The sequence below is a fragment of the Triturus cristatus genome, chromosome 1_1, assembly GCF_964204655.1.
Source record: "Triturus cristatus chromosome 1_1, aTriCri1.1, whole genome shotgun sequence".
NCBI lineage: Eukaryota > Metazoa > Chordata > Amphibia > Caudata > Salamandridae > Triturus > Triturus cristatus.
In genome coordinates, this window is record NC_140579.1 from 764,234,947 (window position 1) to 764,255,416 (window position 20,470).

The following is a 20,470-nucleotide window of genomic DNA, read 5'->3' on the forward strand; positions in this document are numbered from 1 at the left end:
AACCTTAAAAAAAAAAAATATATATATAACTTAGCATTTAAAAAACCGTACAAATTCACTGAAAAAAACCATAGGTTTCACACACTTTATAGTTAGGAATTAGCATTTAAAAAACCTTGCAAATTCACTTAAAAAACTATAGGTTTCACACATGTTATAGTTAGCTGGACATTTCACTTGTGAAAAACCATCGAAATTCCCCCGTTATAGTTAGTGCAGGCAACTATAACTCACGCGACCGCAATCCTCTGCTGATGACGTCAGATATTACATCACTGATGACATATGTGCCTTTCTGAAAAAAAAATATTTGTAATATATGTATAGCTAAAAATTAATCGAAGAAGACATGGGTAAATAAGTGTCTAAATACAGTGATTTAATATCTGACGTCATCAGCAGAGGATTGCGGTCGCGTGAGTTATAGTTGCCTGCACTAACTATAACGGGGTAATTTCAATGGTTTTTCACGAGTGAAATGTCCAGCTAACTATAACATGTGTGAAACCTATGGTTTTTTAAGTGAATATATATATGTATTCATAAAATCAAGATAGCAGTAGGAATTATAACTAATGAACACTGCGGACAACATGAAATTTTACATTGCATTATATTCTAAGAACAAACTACCTCTAGCACAAACTGCACTGCAGGATTAGTGAAACTCCATAAGCAAATGTTCGCAAAATGCAGTTCTGCCATTTCATCATGCAGCTAATTTAATCGTTTCATTTAACTGCATGTTTGGATAAAGGAAATTTCTGTAAAAGTCCATGTAGCTTATTTACAAGCCTCTTGCGCCACTTTTGCGTCATTTTTAACGTGGGAAAAGTGACACAAAAGTGGCGCAAGGGGCTTGTAAATAAGCCCCCATGTATATTGAATTGACTTTTCCATAATACGAGCATGAACAGAAAAGCATCATTCTAGTCTACCCCCACTCACACTTCAGTTTTCTACAAAAGCCAGACCTACCGAGTTTGTCAGTACTTGTTTCGGAATCTACACAGCAACGCGAGGTTGAGACCGACCCGTTGATGGCTGGGTAATTCCTCCACACCTCATTTCCCATTCACTCCCACTCTCATTTGAATTTTACCTCTGGGCATCTCATTGTAGGGTGTAAACACACAAGTGACCAGCTCTGCTCCTTCGCCTTGCAGCGCACAGCCTCCTTTCAGCGCATCTGTCATGCTCAGGACTGAACAAAGCAGCACTGAAAACGCGCTGTGAATTTCCACCATGTCTATGCGCGTGGGAGGTGGGAAAGTTGAAGGGTCAGGATGCTCATAGTCATCAGCCGAACCCAGGGGTGTAACAGAGGCCCCCGCAGCCCCCGTGGAATGGACAAAACTCCTCAATCTTAAAAAGAAATCCAAACGAACCGAAGCTCATGCAGACTTCATGTTGGAATATCTTAAAGCTGGCACCATCCCCATTGGTCTAAGAGTCCGAAACATCCCTGGTCTCTTCATTGAACTGAGACACTTTCTGCAAAAATGGGCGCTAATCTCGAACAGGTGTTCCAGAGATTGGATGATGCTAATTGTTGAAACTACGAGGGAAGTCTTAGCCATTTTAAACAGAGAAATAGAGGAAATTGAAGATAAACTAAAAAAAGAGAATTCAGTTGAAATAGGGAAAAGAAAGCTGGAAGAAATTTCCTTACATCTAGACTCGTTCTCTGAATACCTTCTTAAAAGGAAGACTGATAAATTCAGAAAGGACATCAGGCTCTTCTCTCAGGAGCGGGCCTACCCCTACCTTACACCTAATTTTTATACTACCGCGGAGGATGTTAATTCAGGCTACTCCAACTATGCCGCCCCCGCCCGATGGTGTAATAGGCGCATTGTTACCTTTTCAGACACCACGGACTCAGACAGTGAAGACCCTTCTAATTACAACCCTAACTATAACCATACCTATCAGCCCAGACAGGAAATATTTGAGAGGACCACCACCCAAATCGTTTTTAGGGAACCGCAGAGGGAACTTTCGTCCCAGGAACCGGAACCCCAGACAGAGGGATTTCCGTCAGGATCAAAGTCAACCCCAGATGTATATACAAACAAGACAGCAACAGTACTGGAAAACCTAAATACTATTCCAGTGTTTAATCTATCCGCCATTACCATTAATTTGGAAACGACCACCCTGTTATCCAGGGGCTTATCTTTTGTCCCCTCTGCGAACTTTAATAAATTTTAATTCATGAAGGAACTTCATTCCTTCTTTCGAAAAATAAGACTTAAACATTTTTTCCTAACCAGACCTTTCCCTGAGACCACCAACAACCGGTCTGGATTAAGACCCCCCTCCGAATTCACTCCCACCTTCGATTCATTAGGACCAGAAGTCCAAATCTTTGAGAAGGCAGTACTCTCTAGAATTCAAAAAACTCTAAAATATGTCCCTAAACCTGTTTGTAACCTTCCTAAAGAAGAAAATAATGCCCTCAATCTACTGAGAGACAATGAACGACTCACTATAAAACCATGTGACAAGGGAGGGGGTATTGTCATCTCTGATACCCCGCTATATATTGAAAAAATGGAGAATCTATTATTGGCTACTAGACACTACAGGCGCATTACCATGAATCCTGAACCTGCATTAAAACATCAAATTTTGACTATGGTGCGAACGGCTGTTGATGACGGATTTTTATGCCCTAAGGAAGCTGAATTTCTTACACCTTCCTATACCAGACTACCCATTATCTATGGGGTTCCTAAGACCCACAAAAATGTTTTGGACCCCCGATTAAGACCTATTGTATCCACTATTGGTTCGGCCACTGAGCCGTTATCCAAATATGTGGACCAATTTTTAAAACCCCTTGTATGCAACCTGGAGTCGTATGTCAAATACACTGGCCATTTTATCTCTAAGATTGAGAAGATGCCCTACTTGAGTGATAGGGAACTCCTAGTCACTCTGGACGTGGAATCCCTATACACCAACCACCCCAGGAGGGAGCTATGTCTGCACTTCAAGAAATCTTACTCTCTGAACCTGATATCACCAATTCTACCTTTATTCTTCAATGTCTTAAGGTTATACTAATGGAGAACTATTTTGAGTTCAATAATAGATATTTTCAACAAATCCAGGGAGTTAGCATGGGGGCCGCATGTACCCCGAGTGTAGCTTGCCTATACATGGGCACATTTGAGAAAATCATCATCTACAATTAAATGACCCCCTTCTATGAGAATGTCTGTGCCTGGTCCCGCTTCATTGATGATATTTTTTTCATTTGGAAGGGGGACCAGAAATCTCTAAATGATTTCATCCAATGGATCAATCTGGCTGATGAGAACCTCAAATTTACTGTCCATTCCAGCAACTGCAAGCTTGAATTTCTCGATGTATGGATTGAGCACAAAGATAACAAACTGTTTGTCTCCCTATACACTAAACCTACTGCGAGAAATATCTTGCTTCAATTTGAAAGCTATCACCCCCGCTGTCAAAGGGAAGGCATACCCTTCAGCCAAATCCTCCATCTCCGGAGAAATTGTTCTGAGATGAAGGACTTCCTCATACAGGCGGATATTCTGAAGGACAAGCTCCTAAATAGGGGGTATCCACCTAAACTGGTCAAGAGTTCCTTTAAGATGGCTAGGTATAATAATCGTGAGTCTATGTTCTTGCAGAAGGAGGAAAAGCATCTGGATCGCTTGGTCTGTGTGACCAAGCACTCCAATATCAATCACAAAATACGGCAAACCATAAACTCACTTTGGTACCTATTGAACATTGATGATGACAACAAATTGTCCAAACCCCTCTTTGCCTTTAGAAGGAACAAAAACCTTAAAAATCATCTGTTTAGAGGAAAAATTACAAGCAATCCCCCTCCCCGCCAAATCTCTATCACTGGACTTTCACCTATTAAAGGTAACCACCGCTGTGGTTCCTGTCAAGCCTGCCCCAATGCTATTGTAGGGGACACCATTAACATCAATAAACGAGCCATTAACCTGACTGAAATGACCAATTACCGTACCTCCAATATCATCTATGCCATCCTCTGCCCCTGTGATCTGGTTTATATTGGTGAATCGGGCAGAGAATGTAGAATTAGAGTGGGAGAGCATAAATCCAATATTCGTATTAATAAACTTTCGGCCACCCTTGTCTTCCATTGGACTGAATGTGGCCACACAGAGTATGATCTTAAATGGTCCATGTAGGAAGGTGGATATCTGACTATGGTTACCCCCAACTTTTTGCCTAGTGTCTAGCTGGTTTTTCGACTTAGTTGGCCTGAGATCCTGCCATTCAGGGTCTCAGGCTGTCTGCTCTCTCTTTAAAATGGACTCCATGTACCCTAGGTACATAACCAATTGGTAAGGATCACCTTATTGGACCCTGTACAGTGTACCCTAGGTACCCAGGGCATAGGTGTACCCTAGGCCTCCCAGGGGCTGCAGCATGTATTATGCCACCCCTGGTCTGGCCTTCCAATCAGACACAACTGGCTGATCACTCAGCTGGGGCAAGGTTGTGTAATCACCCCTTGCTTAGATATAGTATGCCTATATCTACCCTTATATATAGACACATGTGTACCTATCAGTCACTCCTATGGCAGGCCTTAACAATCCTGGAGGCAGAGTGCTTGGTAACATGTGAGATGGTGCTCTAGCATGAGCTGAGCCTGTCTGCAGCTTTCGGAACCAAGTCCTTATAGCTGTTCTATGATATAGCCTACCATATACTCTTAAAGTGCCTTATAATCTTAAACGGTTATGGTAACTATGGTTTGGCTTTATCAAAACATGTCGTGTAAGGTGTCTAACACTTTGGAATAATACCCCCATACCATTTCTGGTGATGAGGATATTATTCCTCCCTTCTAGAGGGAGAGACATGTTAAAATCCTACTTTGCTGTTGAACTCTAACCAAAGCCTCAGCATCACAAAATGGATGCTGCTGCCACAGACACAATTCTGACCTCCTGCTGCTTCGAGTGATCCCAGCCAGGGAGGCCTGGACAATAGGTTTCCTGCTTGGGGAGGTGCTAGCACCTCCCCAGACAGCCTTTAGTGTATTGGGGCAGGGTGGGCTGAAAGGAATGAGACATGCCTGGGGCACACAAGGTGTTCCTTGCATAGTCCAGTTCAAACCGGCGCTGGGGCACTCCAGCCCCAGCTCTGGCGCGAAACTGGACAAAGGGAAGTGGGTGTAACCACCCCCTCCCAGGTCCCACCCATAAGGCGTGACCTAGCAGGTATCCCAGCCCCCCAGATTAGTATAAGAGTGGGAGTTGGGCCTCAAGACTTTAGATTATCCTGAACCTGCAAAACTGAACAGAAACTCTGGACCTTCGACATTCGACGAAAGAAGAAGACTGAAGAATCTCCCTTGTAGCCAAGGAGTGGCTACCCTGTGCAAACAGGCACCATCAAGAGACTACCCTTTGCTTTTCCCACGTTCTACGAGGAACCGACTGCAGAGCCTGACCAGAGCCTTGACTTCCAGACTTCTCCGACCCTGATCCACATCGACAGCAAAGCTGAGATCCGTGGAGGCGACGAGCGACGTGGGACCGGCTACCTGGAAAAAGTGGCTAGTAACTTAAAGCGCAGCTTCTGAGGTACCCTCAAAGTTGTGCACCGGGGATTGAGAAGCCCCAACCCCAAGCACCATCTGCACCGAAGATCAGCCCCCCACACTCCACGAGTCCTGCGTGGGGCCCTTCAGCATTTTCCTGCTTGCCGCGTCTGTCCGGTTGCTTGCCCGCTGGCTAGTGGCCTTTGTGACGACGCACCCTGAAATCTTCTACGCTGGTTTGGCTCCTCCAGACTGGCTCCCACTTCTCTGCAAAGAAGAAGCACCCCAGACCTTCCTGGTCTGCACCAGAAGCAAGTCCTTCGTTCTTCGTGGGTTCCGCTTGCCAAGGCTTGGTGAGTCCTAGTCCAACTTCGACGCCGCCGACAGCAAGAGCCTTCGTGGGACAGCTCGCCTCCTGGTCCTGGTCGTCTTCGACGCTTCCTGGTCCTCCTGGCTGCAGCGACAAGCTTCACCTTCACCTGCAATCTTCACGACATCGCCTGGTTCCTTCCTGGTTCCACGTGGTCACTGGCTAGTGACCTTGACTCTGTCCCTTCTGCTTGCAGGTTTCTTCTCTTCTTGATCCCAGCCTTGGGATCCACCGGACACTCTTCACTGACTGCCTGTCAGCATCTTTCTTCAGGCATCCATAGGAGTCGACGACGAAAACGACGCATCTTCACCCCTATGCACCCGCAGCCTGTGGGCTAGGTAACTTGGGTACTCCGGTGCTCATCAGGATAGTGACTATCCTAGTGTCTAGTTTTCAAGTCTCAACTTCCTAGCTACTCCGGAAGTGTCCTAAATCTACCGTTTTCTAAACTGTACTATTGCTATTGACTTTTACGCATTACGCGTGAGTGTTTCCACTCTGCACACGAATCCCGTGGGCCTCCCACTTCCTAACTAACGCTAGTGTAGGGTAGCCCCAGCGATTCCCTAGGCCTAGGCCTATTCTATTTCCGTGACAGTGGTTCTTATACCACTTATTTAGTATATGGTTTGCGTGGCCCCTAGGGCCTAACTGTATTACTTACCTGTGTGACTTACTGTATGCATTAATAAGACTGTGTTGTACTTACCTCGAATCTCATAAAGAGTGCTGAGGGTTTGCTTAGAATAAATACACTTTATTTTATATATATATCTGTTGTGGTGTCCTTTCATTTGGTATTCAAGGGATTATATATGGTATCACAGCTGGCTTCACATGCCATTCAGAGTTTAGCCTAAGACTGCTCTTGTCCATGCTACCACTAGGATAGCTGGTCTATAAGGTTGACTTTACAACCAATCACCATAAGGGTATTTGGACTGATATAAGGTGTACACTAGAACTAGTGACATCATACATCAGGCCAACTTCTCACAGTCCATTTTGGAAAATACATACCCCTACTGGTAAGGACCCTACCATCATCAGAAAAAAGAGGGAAGTCTTCTGGATTTACTTTCTAAATGCGGTAGCCCAAGGTCTTAATGAAATCTGCCCCTGGGAAAACGCCATTATTTGAACTCATTACATATTTTGTAATGATTCCTATTTCTCTTCTGACTAGATCGATTTTGGCCATATTTGGCTAATAAACTCTGTTGTTCACCGGTGATTTTGATGCCTCTCCTTTAACTTAGGATATCTTCCCCTTTATCTCCTATGATCAGCCCTTTTTGGTTTTCTTTTCCAATATGGCCGCCGCCTCTCTTTTCATCAGGCGCGCGGAATGGATGCCCTATCTCTATTTTTGTTTCGCGTTACCAACAAGCTCTCGCGAGACCCTCCATCGTACTTATTAAGGACGTAAAGTAGTCCTTAACTGTTGGTGTCCGGTGATGTGTACACGAAAGTACTAGTTCCTGACCTGGTGATCCGGCCCCTCTATCCTTCGCTATGATCTAAGATGACTAAAGGTAAGACCCTTTGCCTTTACGATCTGGCCATTTGTGCTGACTTCCCGGGTTGGCTTTGTCTTTTTCGCTGTCCATCCAACCCTCTATATATGCTTCTCAGTTAATCAAGTGCCAGGGATGCCGGCTTAATTATTCTAGTACATGCAGTCGGCTCGCTAGGTAACTGTTTTGCACGTGTCTCAGTTTATCATAAACTCATATCATTTCTTCGCGCAATCTATATTCTAGACCTGTTGACCCCAGCAGTTTGTCAGGCCAAAACATGTATTTATGTAACTATGCAATCTTTTATCTTTTTTCTTCTTTTTTCTTTATCCTTCCTCATTACCTTATTTCACCATTTCCGTGCTGTATAGGAATCAGCTAAATACTAACTGATCGGCGGATTTGACACGCCCGTTGAAACTTTTCATCGGAGATGTATCTCGACGTTTCCCTCTTATCCTTTATGCGCAACCTGGCCCTCTATATGTTGAACGAGCTATAAGCCTGCTGCATTATCAATCCTCTGGGTAAGCAATATTCAATAATACACCTATCACGATATATATCTTTCCCTATGATTCCCATCCCTGATTTCCTCCTATTTGTATTGTTACCACTGCTATAGAACCCTATTCCTACGAGCCTCCTGAGGCCCTGACTCCCTCTTTAATTAGAGGTTGATATTAAGGCCCTACATCCTATCAAGCTATTAATTCTCCTCTCCATCTGGGTTAGTTGGAACCTACTTTATCATCCTATGTTCTTATCTGGTCTTTCCTGCACCCTTTGTTATTATTGTTTTTCCTATGTATCACGGGTGTTGCGTTGAATTCTATACTTTTATCACATCTTGGCTTTTTATTCACGTGAAGGTCACTGTTGGTGCACTTCGTTCTATTAATTATGGGTTAATCCCCCCCCTATCATCTCTTCGTATTTGGACCCCACCTCGACTGACACTGGTTTTAAATAATTATAACAAAGCCTTTTGGATTACTAGTTTATCAATGTAACTACTGTTTGATATGCTAGACAGTGACTAGTGATTCATCAAAGTACATATACAGTTAATGTGTTATCTAAGTTTTCCTTTTCTATACTTTTATTGTTTTTAGGTGCTATTTGTGTGTCCCACACGATTGTAACATCTACTGCCCTGATGAAGGTGTAGCCCCCGTGGGCTCAACACCGAAATGTGCGTTGGCCTTCACTGTCTCGTGTATATTTGGAGACCCTGTCTCCCCATACTACTGGGAGAACACGAGTATTGGAACTGTTATCCCTTGGATCTCGATTGTTTTTAACCTATCTATGAACCAATTTGTTTTGATTATGTGTTTGTTGAATATATGAGTATGCTGTGGGAATGAATGTAAGTATGACTGTTTTGTTTAGTGTGGGACTTATATATTTCTATTTTTGTGAAATTAATGATTTCTATTGATCATTATCCTGATTTGTCATATGAAAATAAATTGATACTGTGTATTTCACAGAGGCTCTTTTCTAATCCCCTATTGTCAGTCTTGGTGTGTGGTTGCATATTTAACCTTGACCCATTTTTTGGCTTATCTATATCCCTATGCTGTAGGCAGCTGGTATCTTTTGTTGATATTGTGGTAAACACACAAGTGACCAGCTCTGCTCCTTCACCCTGCAGCGCACAGCCTCCTTTCAGCGCATCTGTCATGCTCAGGACCGAACAAAGCAGCACTGAAAACGCGCTGTGAATTTCCACCAAGTCTATGCGCGTGGGAGGTGGGAAAGTTGAAGGGTCAGGATGCTGATAGTCATCAGCCGAACCCAGGGGCATAACAGAGGCCCCCGCAGCCCCCGTGGTGCGGGGGGCCCCTGCACCCTAGAGGTCAGAGGGGCCCCCCTATAGATCCAGCTGGAAAAAAAAAGCTACAGAGGCTGGCTGGGGGTCTATCATTAGTGGCAGAGGTGAATAGAAAAAAAACAAGCATTGGCATATCCAATAGGTCTCACTTTTGGGACCTTATACGTTTTTAGTTATGCAGCACAATATCCTTGGTGCAACAACAACTGTTGCATGGCAAAACACTTATAAGGTCCCAAAGGCGAGACCTATTGGCTATGCCAATGCTTGTTGCTGTTTTTGTGGTACTGCAATATATAGGGATGTTATTTGTCACAGTTTACAGTTTGGATTAGATCATTGATGACACTATTGTTCATAGGATCACGATGTCTCCAGTGACAACTTCTTGCTGCCCAGGTCGTGCCAAGGGGTTCCTTTTCCGGTGGTTCTGCTGTCCTGATCGAGCCGAAGTTCCTGCTGCAGTTGTCTCCTCCCTTTGTGTGTGTGGTTGTGGTTGTGTGTGTGGTTGTGTTTGTGTGTGTGGTTGTGTGTGTGGTTGTGGGTGTGGGTGTGACTGTGGGTGTGGGTGTGGTTGTGGGTGTGGGTGTGGTTGTGTGTGGTTGCGTGTGTGGTTGTGTGTGGTTGTGTGTGTATGTGTTGTTGTGTGTGTGTGAGTGTGTGTGGTTGTGTGTGTGGTTGTGTGTGTGGTTGTGTGTGTGTGTGGTTGTGTGGTTGTGTGATTGTGTGTGTGGTTGTGTGTGTGGTTGTGTGTGTGTGTGGTTTTGTGTGTGGTTGTGTGTGTGGTTGTGTGTGTGTGGTTGTGTGTGTGGTTGTGTGTGTGTGGTTGAGTATGTGTGTGGTTGAGTGTGTGTGTGGTTGAGTGTGTGTGTGGTTGAGTGTGTGTGTTGTTGTGGGTGTGTGGTTTTGTGTGTGGTTGTGTGTGTGGTTGTGTGTGTGTGGTTGTGTGTGTGTGTGGTTGTGTGTGGTTGTGTGTGTGTGGTTGTGTGTGTGGTTGTGTGTTTGGTTGTGTGTGCTTGTGGTTGTGTGTGTGGTTGTGTGTGTGGTTGTGTGTGTGGTTGGGTGGTTGGTTGTGGTTGTCTGTGTGTATGTGGTTGTGTGTGTGTGTGTGTGTGGTTGTGTGTGTGGTTGTGTGTGTGTGTTTTGGTTGTTTGGGTTTGGTTGGGTGTGGTTGTGGTTGTGTGTTTGCAAAACGTAAACCGGCAATCATAACCTTTTTTGACATCTTAGCTCATAAAGACTCTCAAGCTTTGTGCTGCTCTACACACATCTTACCCTCCTCCATCGCTCAAGTCGGTCCGTTTTCCTTTCCCTAGCCTTAGTGCTCCCTGCGACTGTGAGCAACGTAGGATGCCTATGGCGTTGCCATAGTCACATTACAGCGGCCTCTTACCCGAAAGTGGAAAACGTGACGTCCCGGCAAGGTTGCTAAATCTGGAGGGGGCGGATTCTGCCGGCATGGGAACCCGTGGCAGATAAGCACATGGAAGTTTGTGATAGAAGTCTGCAATGGAAAGAGCGTAGGTGGGCAGCAAGGTAACAGCTTAGCAGTCTGTAAGTGTGACTACCCCAGCGGCAGGCTGTTATGTAGCCTCGGCGACAAAGTTATCCTCTTTGTTTGTAACCAATTGAAGAAAGCTCCTCCCATTCGCTTACGTAGTGGATCCCAGTCCTTGGCAACCTACGTAAGGAGGAAGCTGTTTTTGGCACTTTTATATAGCGTGAACTCGATCTGGATGTATTGAGGCGCTTTACATGATATTACATTTTCTCTACACTATCCCAATGTAGGATAAGTGATGATTGATGTTTGTTTTATTTGCCCCGCTTTAACATTTGGACCAGTTATTTTTGTATACGGTTTTGTACAGCAATGTGACATCTTACGGCCTCCCATAGTAAAAATAGCATTTAGGAAATCAGTGCATAGGGTTCCTGCGTCACAGTGCCCCTGGGTTGCTAGAACGTATGTATCAGGGACCCATGCGTCAGGAAGTATCTAGGTCGTAGTCTATATTCGCCAATCATAGTCTCCGAGGAGATGTTTCCTGACATGTAGCAGCCCCACAACATGACTGTTTTCATGACTGACCACTGTGGCATTTGTCTGTCCGTGAACAATATTCCCCCAGGAAGAAGGATCGCCAGTTGCAGTGCCGAGGCATCTAATGGCAATTATGTTGTACGTACATATTGCCAAGTTTTTTGATTCCTTATATAGCATTTCAATGTTTTTAATGTACTTATGAGTGACAATCATACTGCAAAATTTGTTGACACTTAGAATGACTCTTTCTAAACAGTAAAACCAATCAATGACCTGCACGGGAGATGAATATCAGAAATTAAACTTTTTTAAGCAATGTGAAGCTTTATAAATATCTTGAAAATGCAGCTAACCCGTGAAATGGAAGTTCACTTGCCTAATGCCTCTTTTCAGGATGACCATCCACGGCAGCCTCTCTTCTACTATGTGCAGTACATTTTTAAAACAATGGCATACATATTTACAGAGCTTTCAGTTACAGAGTGAGACCTCGTAGCACTATAATACAGAAGGCATTATTCCCCACTGCACCAACCAGGACTTCATTTTGTTTTTCCGAGGTAATGCACAAAACATCTGCAGTGATTGCATTAACCAACTGAGGTTTCAAAACGTAAGAGAGTGCATTTTCCAAGCTGAGAGCTTTAAAGCTGCATGGAACAGAAAATTCCCACACATCATTCATAAAGAATTGCTATTACATATGATTCACTCCCTGCGTGTGGATGGAGTAAGATAACCTATCCCCCAGTATTTTTGTGTCACACTGTCTGAAATATAAATTGGAAACAAGCGCGCGCAAAAAGCATGCCGCGGGGCCAAAGCGAAAGTGATCGCGGGGCAAAATGCTTCCGCCGGCCACTGCTTGCAGTGCAGGTGCGTGAGTGGTGCGTGCGCAGCAGTAATCACGCCATATGGCGCCTCTGCTCAAGCGTGCGCCCGCGCACATGCACTGCATGCTGTAGCCGGCGGTAGCATTTTTTGAAACCCTCACTTAAAGTCTCGGCCAGACCAGCGCAAGCGCTGGGTCAGGCGAGACCTAAAAATCACTGAAGAGTGCCTTTCATTCGAAAGCGAGGGGCTCTTGGTGGGTTAAAATGTTCACTCTTTTCCTGCTGCACATACAGGGCCTCTGCATCTTTAAGACAGGTCAGATGACGGGAGACAAAGCAGCCTGTGAAGATCTTTGTGTGCCCCAAATTTTTCAAGGCACAATAATAACAGAAAGCTAACTCTACTGAATAATATACTTGCTGGATACAACAGTTTTTTGTCTAGTCGTGGTTTTGGCTTATTAAGTACCACAGAAGGGTTAATGAGCCTGCTGCAATTGTGTAACAAGCAGATCACAGATTAGAATTTTGTGGTCATAGCTCAGTAGGCTACTGCTTTTCTCACAGAGAATGTTTTGGTACTTGCAGTTCCTAAGCTATAATCCTCATAATATAGCACAGTGAGCTATGTACCATTATCAAAGAGCTGCATGCAAACTGTAAGGCATAACCCTAGAACCTTATTTTTTTCTCAAACTTTTGTTATTGTAAGGTTGCTAAAAAGGGTTCCTTTGAGTAGTAAAAAACTTCTCATTGATATATACAACCCCAACCACTGTTACATTTTAAATTCTGAGTTTGTGTTTCTCCCGAGAAATCACTCTTAGCATATAGGGCCACATGTAGCATAATTTCAACCAGCAATTACCTAATTGCGATTCTCTGCGAATCGCAATTAGGCAACCGCTATTTGAATGAGTGAAACTCCATGAGTTTCATTTAGTGTTTCCTAAAGGGTCGCAAATCGACCTACCTCATTGATATTAATGAGGCAGGTTGCAATGTGCGACCCATTAAGAATTTAAAAAATCAAAGGGGTGGTGGCCTGCTGGGGTTAGTGATGCTTTCCGTAAAGGAAAACGGGTTGCGTTTAAAAAAGAAAAATGAAAAGTTTTCTTTACATATTTTTAAGAACAGGTATTGGTCCGTGGGACCCCTGCCTGCTCTTAAAAACATTTTTACGAACATTCACAAAGAAGGACATTTGCGAATGGGTTAAAACCTACTTGAAGTAGATGGTAAAATGAGAATGTTTTGCAACTGGATTTCAGTCGCTAACCATTCATACATACCACTGCGATTTAATATTAGGAAGGGACACCCTGAACACGCCACTTACTAAAACTGAATCAGTATGTATTTGCTATTCCAAATTGCGATTCGGTAACATGTTACTGAAGCGCAAATTGGAATTCATACATACCATAAAGCATTTTACTGGTCTCAAACAGCCCGATTCTGTGGATCGGGCCATTTGTGACAGGTAGAATGCATGATACATGTGGCCTATAATGCCTATCAGTGAGGATGACATGATTCTTACATCTTGCTGCTAACATTGTCTTATGTAACATTTCCTAACATTGATTTATACATACATGTCATACTGGGTGCCTCTAATGCGAAACCCAGCCCTGGGAGTTTTTGTAATCTGCCCTGGATTCAGAAAGTGAGACACAGTGCCAATCACCCATCCATATTTCATTTTCCATGGTGCAGAATCCCCTGACTTACCTCTTTACTTAGATCATTATGAACTCTCCAAACTAAGTTTTTTCATGTTCATTTAAAAATGGCCTGAACGGCTGAAAATAATATACAGATAGCAAAAAACACATAGTGAAATGGAACCCAGGCACACCCCATAAGGTAAATTGGAACCATTGGTAAAATAAAAATACATTATCTTTAAAAAGCATATTTGATCCTGCAGGTATCTCTAAAACCTATATATTATAACTCTGAAAGTTACAAGACTTTAAAAAAATGCTTCTTAAATGCATAACCCAAATGCACCTGATATTACACTGAGGTTGTATATTTAATCACATTTTATGATTCATACCTAGCAAATTTGACATAGTGGTGTGTACGCTTTCACTTACACCCACACTTTCCTGCCATCATATGAGAAACCTCAGCTGGTTCTAGCTTTTTATCCAAGATCACTGTGCATTCTGGAACTTGTAATTTTGTGTTTATCTTGGGATCAGAAATCCTTTTTTGCACTTTGCTTTTGGAAAATATGCCAGGAATGACTGCCGGCGCCGCATGTGACATGTTGGCACCTGTGCACACCTATCCCTTCATACTTCATCACATGTTTTGTCACATAGGCTTGCTCTGCTGCTGTGGTGTTTTACCTGTTTGGGTGAGAGATGCTTGCACAGCTGCTGCCACTACAGTACCACTCTAATGAAGGTGGCTGTCATTGCTACGAGTTTCCCATAGTGTATCGCTCTTGTAAGGGATGTTTGCAGTACTCATGTTTCCTGTGCTGTATTTGTTTCTTGAGAGAGACCTCTACAGCTCATGCTCATATTTTTCATGTTTAGTGCGCGAGAAACTTTCGCATCTGCTGTCCATGCTGGACCTGTTTTTCTAGGGAGGCTTGCACTAATGCTCACAGTAACGCATTGATGTGATAGCGATTTGAATGCTGATGTCCACGCTGTACCTTTTCTGTGCGAGAAAAGTTTGCAGTGTTGTTGCTCGTGGCATGCCTGTTCTTTGTGTGAAGGAAGATTGCACTGAAGTTGCCTCTGGTATGCCTATTTTGCATCAGGAAAGCTTGTAGTACATTGCTGTGCTATTTGTCTTTTGTGTGAAGAAAACTTACAGCGGTGCTGCTTGTGCATAACCTGCATGAGGACATTTTCCTCTCCTTTGCAATGCTGCTACCTGCATAGTACCCGCTGTGGGTGTGTGAATGAAGGTTGCACTGCTGCTACCCATGGACAGCTTTTTGTGTGTGTGTGTGTGAGAAACCTGAACTACTCCTGTTGATGCTGTACCTGTTGTTTGAGTAAGAATGTTGCTCTAATGCAGCTTTGGCCATTGAATTCTATTCCAAGTTTTGAAAATAATCCTATACACTTAGGCTGAGGGTCATAAATACCCAGTGTGGAGAAGTATGTGACAAAATTGAGGGTATAGTTTTAGGAGTCAAGCATGGTGACATAGAAATGCTAAGACAATAAGAGTTAAAAGAAAGAAGAGAGAAGAAAAGGAACAGTGAAGGAAAAGGAGCAATCAAGTGGAGGCAAAGGGAGAGACAATGAATGGGGAAATGAAAAGTGAGGGGTTGAAAAAAGAAAAAGAATGAAAAAAACCTCTATGGAAGAGAATGAAAGGAATGGGGATAACACATGAGAAAGAAATCATGTGATAAAGGAAAAGCAAAAGAGATATAAGAAATGGGGTAATAACTAAGAAAAACAAGATGAATAAGAAATCGGAAAGAAAAATGAAGGGGACAAAAATGCACATAAAGAAATGAACTGACAGAAAAAAAAGAGAGATGACACAAGTGTAGAATATGGAATTAAAAAGGGTAAGGAGTAGGGGAAGCTGAAGTTGAGTGAGCTGAAAGGAAAAATCTGAGTAATAAAATTAAGACAGAAACAAGAAGTAAGTAGGTGCATGGGAATGAGAGTGGTATCTATGAAGGAAACAAGTGTGATAGGAGTTTGGAAATAAGCGAAAGGGGTAACGAAGAAGATAGTTTGGAAACTGGGGATGCAGAAGCACGAAAATCAGAGACAGTTCTGAGAGTAACATTGAGAGGTGATAGTGAGAGAATGAGAACAATAAAGTGGAAAGTAAGAAATGAACTGAAGAGAGATATTTAGTGGTCTAAGGTCAAATAAAATGTGAGAGGGAGGGGTAATATAGATATTAGAGAATGTGGTGTGTGCAAGTTGAAGGTAAATATCTGGAAGGAGAGGAGGCTGGGCATAGGGTGGCAGTAAAACTGGGAAAGATAGAGGTGAGTGCGAAAAGTTAGAGGTATAGTTTAGAGAATGAGAGAATCAGAGTTGAAGGTAAGCAGCAAATCGGAAGAGCTAGAGTGAACTAATGAGAGACTGAGGTGCAAAGAAACCCAGGAGGAATAGAGCAGAGGGAGAAATTTTCAGAACAAGTAGGGGAAGTGTGAGGGATCATGACAGCAGCATGAGAATGAGGGACAGAATCTTGTGTTTGAAGAGGAAACTCAAAAAAATTGATGAAACAGGAAGACAGAAGTGGAATTAGGAGGACTGGGAGGGAGAACAGAACAGGAAGGGGGAGAGGGGAAACTGTGAATGATAGAAATAAGAATGGCAAAGGTAAATGACATCAGTGTTAGTGGGAGAGCAGCCTAATTATGCCAGAGAAGGGTAGCAGTGCTGGAAGAATAAGAAATCAGGTGAACTGTTCAAAGCAGAAAAGGTGATGAAAGAATGAGGGCTAAAGATGAGAGACTGACTGGGAAAGATTGAGCAAGAAATGTGAGAGATTAAAATGACCGGTAACATTGTCCATTGGTGCAATGCAAATGGAATGCTCAGTAGCACAAAGGCATCACTTTTGCTCACTACTAAATTTGAAATGCTCGTAGCCCTATGGCTGTGCCCTGGGATCCCTTCATGTCACCAAGCATTTCCCCTTTTTCCCCCTATAGCTCAATTTTGTAACTCAATAACACCAAAAAGCAGTTTTTATATACCCTAATGTCTCCCTGACTACAGAACTTGTTGATTTCCTTGAAGCCATTTGTATCAGTGAAAACCTTGCTGCTAGCTTTGAGGTAGGTTATGAGGGTGAGGTGCTTTAAACCAGCGGGTGGTAGACTGATCGAATAAGGGGGCCCCCTTGCAGTATATTGCAGGGGGGGGCCCTAAGGTTTTGTTATGCCGCAGGCCGAACCACTGACTGAGATGTATCTCAATGCAATAAGGACAGGTGACGGCCATGAATAGTCCTTTGGATTGCAAGGCGTTGTAATCCTTGGGCTCTCCCTATTCAAATGGAGAGGCGGACATGGGGAGGGCCCTGAGTGCCAGCAGTAATCTCTCCTCCCCCCTCCACCCCACACACACCCCTCGCCTCCCTTGGCAGTCACTTCTATAGCTTTCTATTAACATGTGAATCCTGGCGCCCTGCTTGGAAAGACCGAGCCTGGCCTACTTAAAGCAGGTCTCCGAGTTTTCCAATCATTTGATTCTGCATAACAGCTAAATAATGCCTCTCTGCTTGAATGTAAATTTCTTGAGCGCCAAGAAGAAGGGGCAGATGGCGCGCCCTCTCAAGGGTGCTGCTGCTGCCGAAAGCTACATCGCCAACATTTCCAAATTCCAGAACTTGTAAATATATGGAAATATCCCCACATACTGACACGCACCAGACTTTGTGCCAGAGCCTTGCTAGGAGCAGGCCTGTCTCTGTCTCATAAAGTATATTCCTCTTTTGACTTAGCATTAACAATCACTAAACTTTTCAGTTGTATATGAGCTAGAGTATTCCACTTTTCAGCACTAGGTTCTTTTCTCATTGCTTAACTGAGGCAAATGCCGTTATGATGAGAAACAAGCTGTCTCCGTGGTGCCGACGGGGGAGGGAAAGTCATTTACTGATGGATTAGCAAAGCCAAGTGATACGACTTGGCTTGAAAGTAGCATGCTGGGCTGGAGGAATGCTGCCGTTCTATCGCAAACACGGGGAGCGCGTCTGTCAAAATAAATTAACAAACGCGGCGTGAGAAACAGATGGAACACTGCAGGCAATTAAAACAAGTGCGAGTGGAGCAGACGAAAACTGTACTTAGGCGCCGCTGCTTCGGAACTACACGGAAGTAACTAGAGGATCAACAGCCAACTGAAAGCATGAAAACAAGATCAATGCCTCAGGTAAACCAATCACAAGCGGAAAAACAAATTAGACAAAGTTTCAGCCAACATACTGATTACTTTAGGTCTCGCTGAGACAACGTATGCGCTGCCAAGACGAGACCTAATAAAAATAACATATGACCACTATGCATGGATTGATATTGTTTCTGATGATTTCCAATTGGAAGTAATTAATTTAATAGTAATAGAGATAAGAAGATTAAAAAGTATAGACTGGGGCTCCAATAGGGTAAATGATAGTACGTAAGATTTACCAATAAGTATGTTGTGTAAGTTAGAGACTCAGAATTAGGAAGTATTTTAACAATGATATCCCAAACCTTTTTCCAGAATCTAGCTATTATATTACATTCAAAAAGCATATGTTTCAAAGTACCATCATAACATTTGCAGTTCCAACAAAGTGGTGAGTCTATAAGTTTAGCCTTAAACAATTTATAGGGAGTCCATAGACAATTGAACAAAATAAAGGCGTTGGTTTGGGATAATGATAAAGGAAACCATCCTGAAATATTGATGGCCCATATTTGTCTCCACTCTTCTAACGAAAGATTCAGGGAAAGTTCTGCATTCCAAAAAGTGGATAAAAAGATAAAGTTAGTAGCATTTGTACAATGATATTGTTTATAAAATTTAGAGACAGTATGTTGGGAAGCTGAAAATGTTTTAATACAACATACCGGATCTGGAGTCTTAATTTGGGGAAGCACATTTGGAAAGGTGTTAAGCAGTGTGTTACAAAGAAAGTTCATATTTAATGGCTTCGGTATTAGGTAACATTAATCTGGCGTGTAGTTCAGAAAAGGATAATAAAGCCATCTCTTCATAAATATCCTGGAGAAAGAAAATGCCAGCCGAAATCCATAATTTACAGAATGTGATTGTACAATTACATTTTAATGCAGGATTATGCCAAAGGGAGTTCATAGTAGAATCTGAAATTTGTGATGAAAAGGATGCGTCAACATCATTAATAATCAGTTTAGTGGATTCAATAATGGGGTAGGATTTAAAAAGTGTATTTGAATTAGACATGGACAAATGTGATGGGAGAGGAAATGGTGATACTAAATTGCGCTCAATCAATAACCATTTAGGATAATAGTTAGGGTCCAGGCACGAGAACCAAAGTTAACCTTGCTTTAAAATAAATGCTTTATGATATTTGAAAAAATCAGGCATACCAAATCCTCCATTCAGTTTAGACAGTTTAAGTTTACTGTAAGCAATACGAGGAGATTTGTGATTCCAAATAAATTTAGAAATAAGCTTATCAAATTTTTTGTAGACTGAGAGGGGCAATCTTATAGGGATCATAGACAAGGTATAGAAAATAATTGTAGCTAATACCATTTTGACGTTTCAAGTTTCCCCCAACATGATAAGTGTAAGGTGAACTATTGACAAAATATTTCTGCAATTTTGGTAAATAAAGAGTCACAGTTCAGAGTAACAGAGTGCTTTAAAGGAAGTGAAAAGACTATACCTAAATATTGAATTTCCTCTTTTTGCCAAATAATTTTAGTATTGTCCAGTATTGAGGGTGTACAGTGCACGTTCAGGGGACAAAATTCTGTTTTATGAGTATTCAAGATATAACCAGAAACAGTAGAATATTTGTGTATGACATTTAAAACAGCCAATAGAGATGTGGCCGGATTGCTAAAATATAATAGGACATCATCTGCATAGACAGATGTTTTAAGATTAACATTCGCTAACATAATTCCTTCAATATCAACAGAATTTTGAATGTGGGAGAGAAAGGGTTTGTTTGACAATAAAAAAAGAAGAGGTGACAATGGGCAGCCTTGCCGGGTATCTCTATAAAGAGAAAAGGGATTTGAAAATTGACCATTAATAAAAAGTCAGGCAGAAGGGGAGCCATATAGAGTTGATATCATTTTTGTAAGTTATTACCAAAATTAAAAGAAGAAAGTGTTCGAAAGAGAAATTGCCAGTGAACCTTTTCAAACTCTTTCTCCCCGTCTAAAGCTAGTAAGCCAGCAGGAGAAGTGAGGATAGAGGCCTTGTCAATAAAACTGTGTGGATTGGAGAAAAATGTGAATTCTTTCTGGGTGGGGAAATGTAATCCCCAGACATCAACCAATTTAGTGTTTTTAAATAACGTTCTGAGGGAATGAAATGCTTTAAGAGGAGTGTATTTGGTGGAAGATAATCTATCTAAAAGGGGGTCACAAATCAAATTAAAATCGCCCCCCAAAATTAAGCAAACTTTCCCAAGTTGAAGAATCTCAAGACCAAAAATTAGGGTCATCTGCTGTTGTTCCATTGATATTAATTAGGTGTAAAATCATATCTCCAATTTTAACTTTGACTAAAAGAAATCTACCATCTGAATCAGATTTTTTGTCAAGAACTTGCAGCTGAAGGGGT

At 42.5% G+C, this 20,470-nt stretch overlaps 1 long non-coding RNA gene across 1 annotated transcript; it reads left to right on the top strand.

Moving 5' to 3' along the window:
- The first annotated feature begins 7,360 nt into the window (after nucleotides 1-7,360).
- Nucleotides 7,361-8,955, top strand: LOC146871049 (uncharacterized). Its single transcript, XR_014959493.1, has 3 exons — nucleotides 7,361-7,477; nucleotides 7,834-7,989; nucleotides 8,578-8,955. It is a non-coding gene; the product is annotated as an uncharacterized LOC146871049 (long non-coding RNA).
- The last annotated feature ends 11,515 nt before the right edge of the window (nucleotides 8,956-20,470 follow it).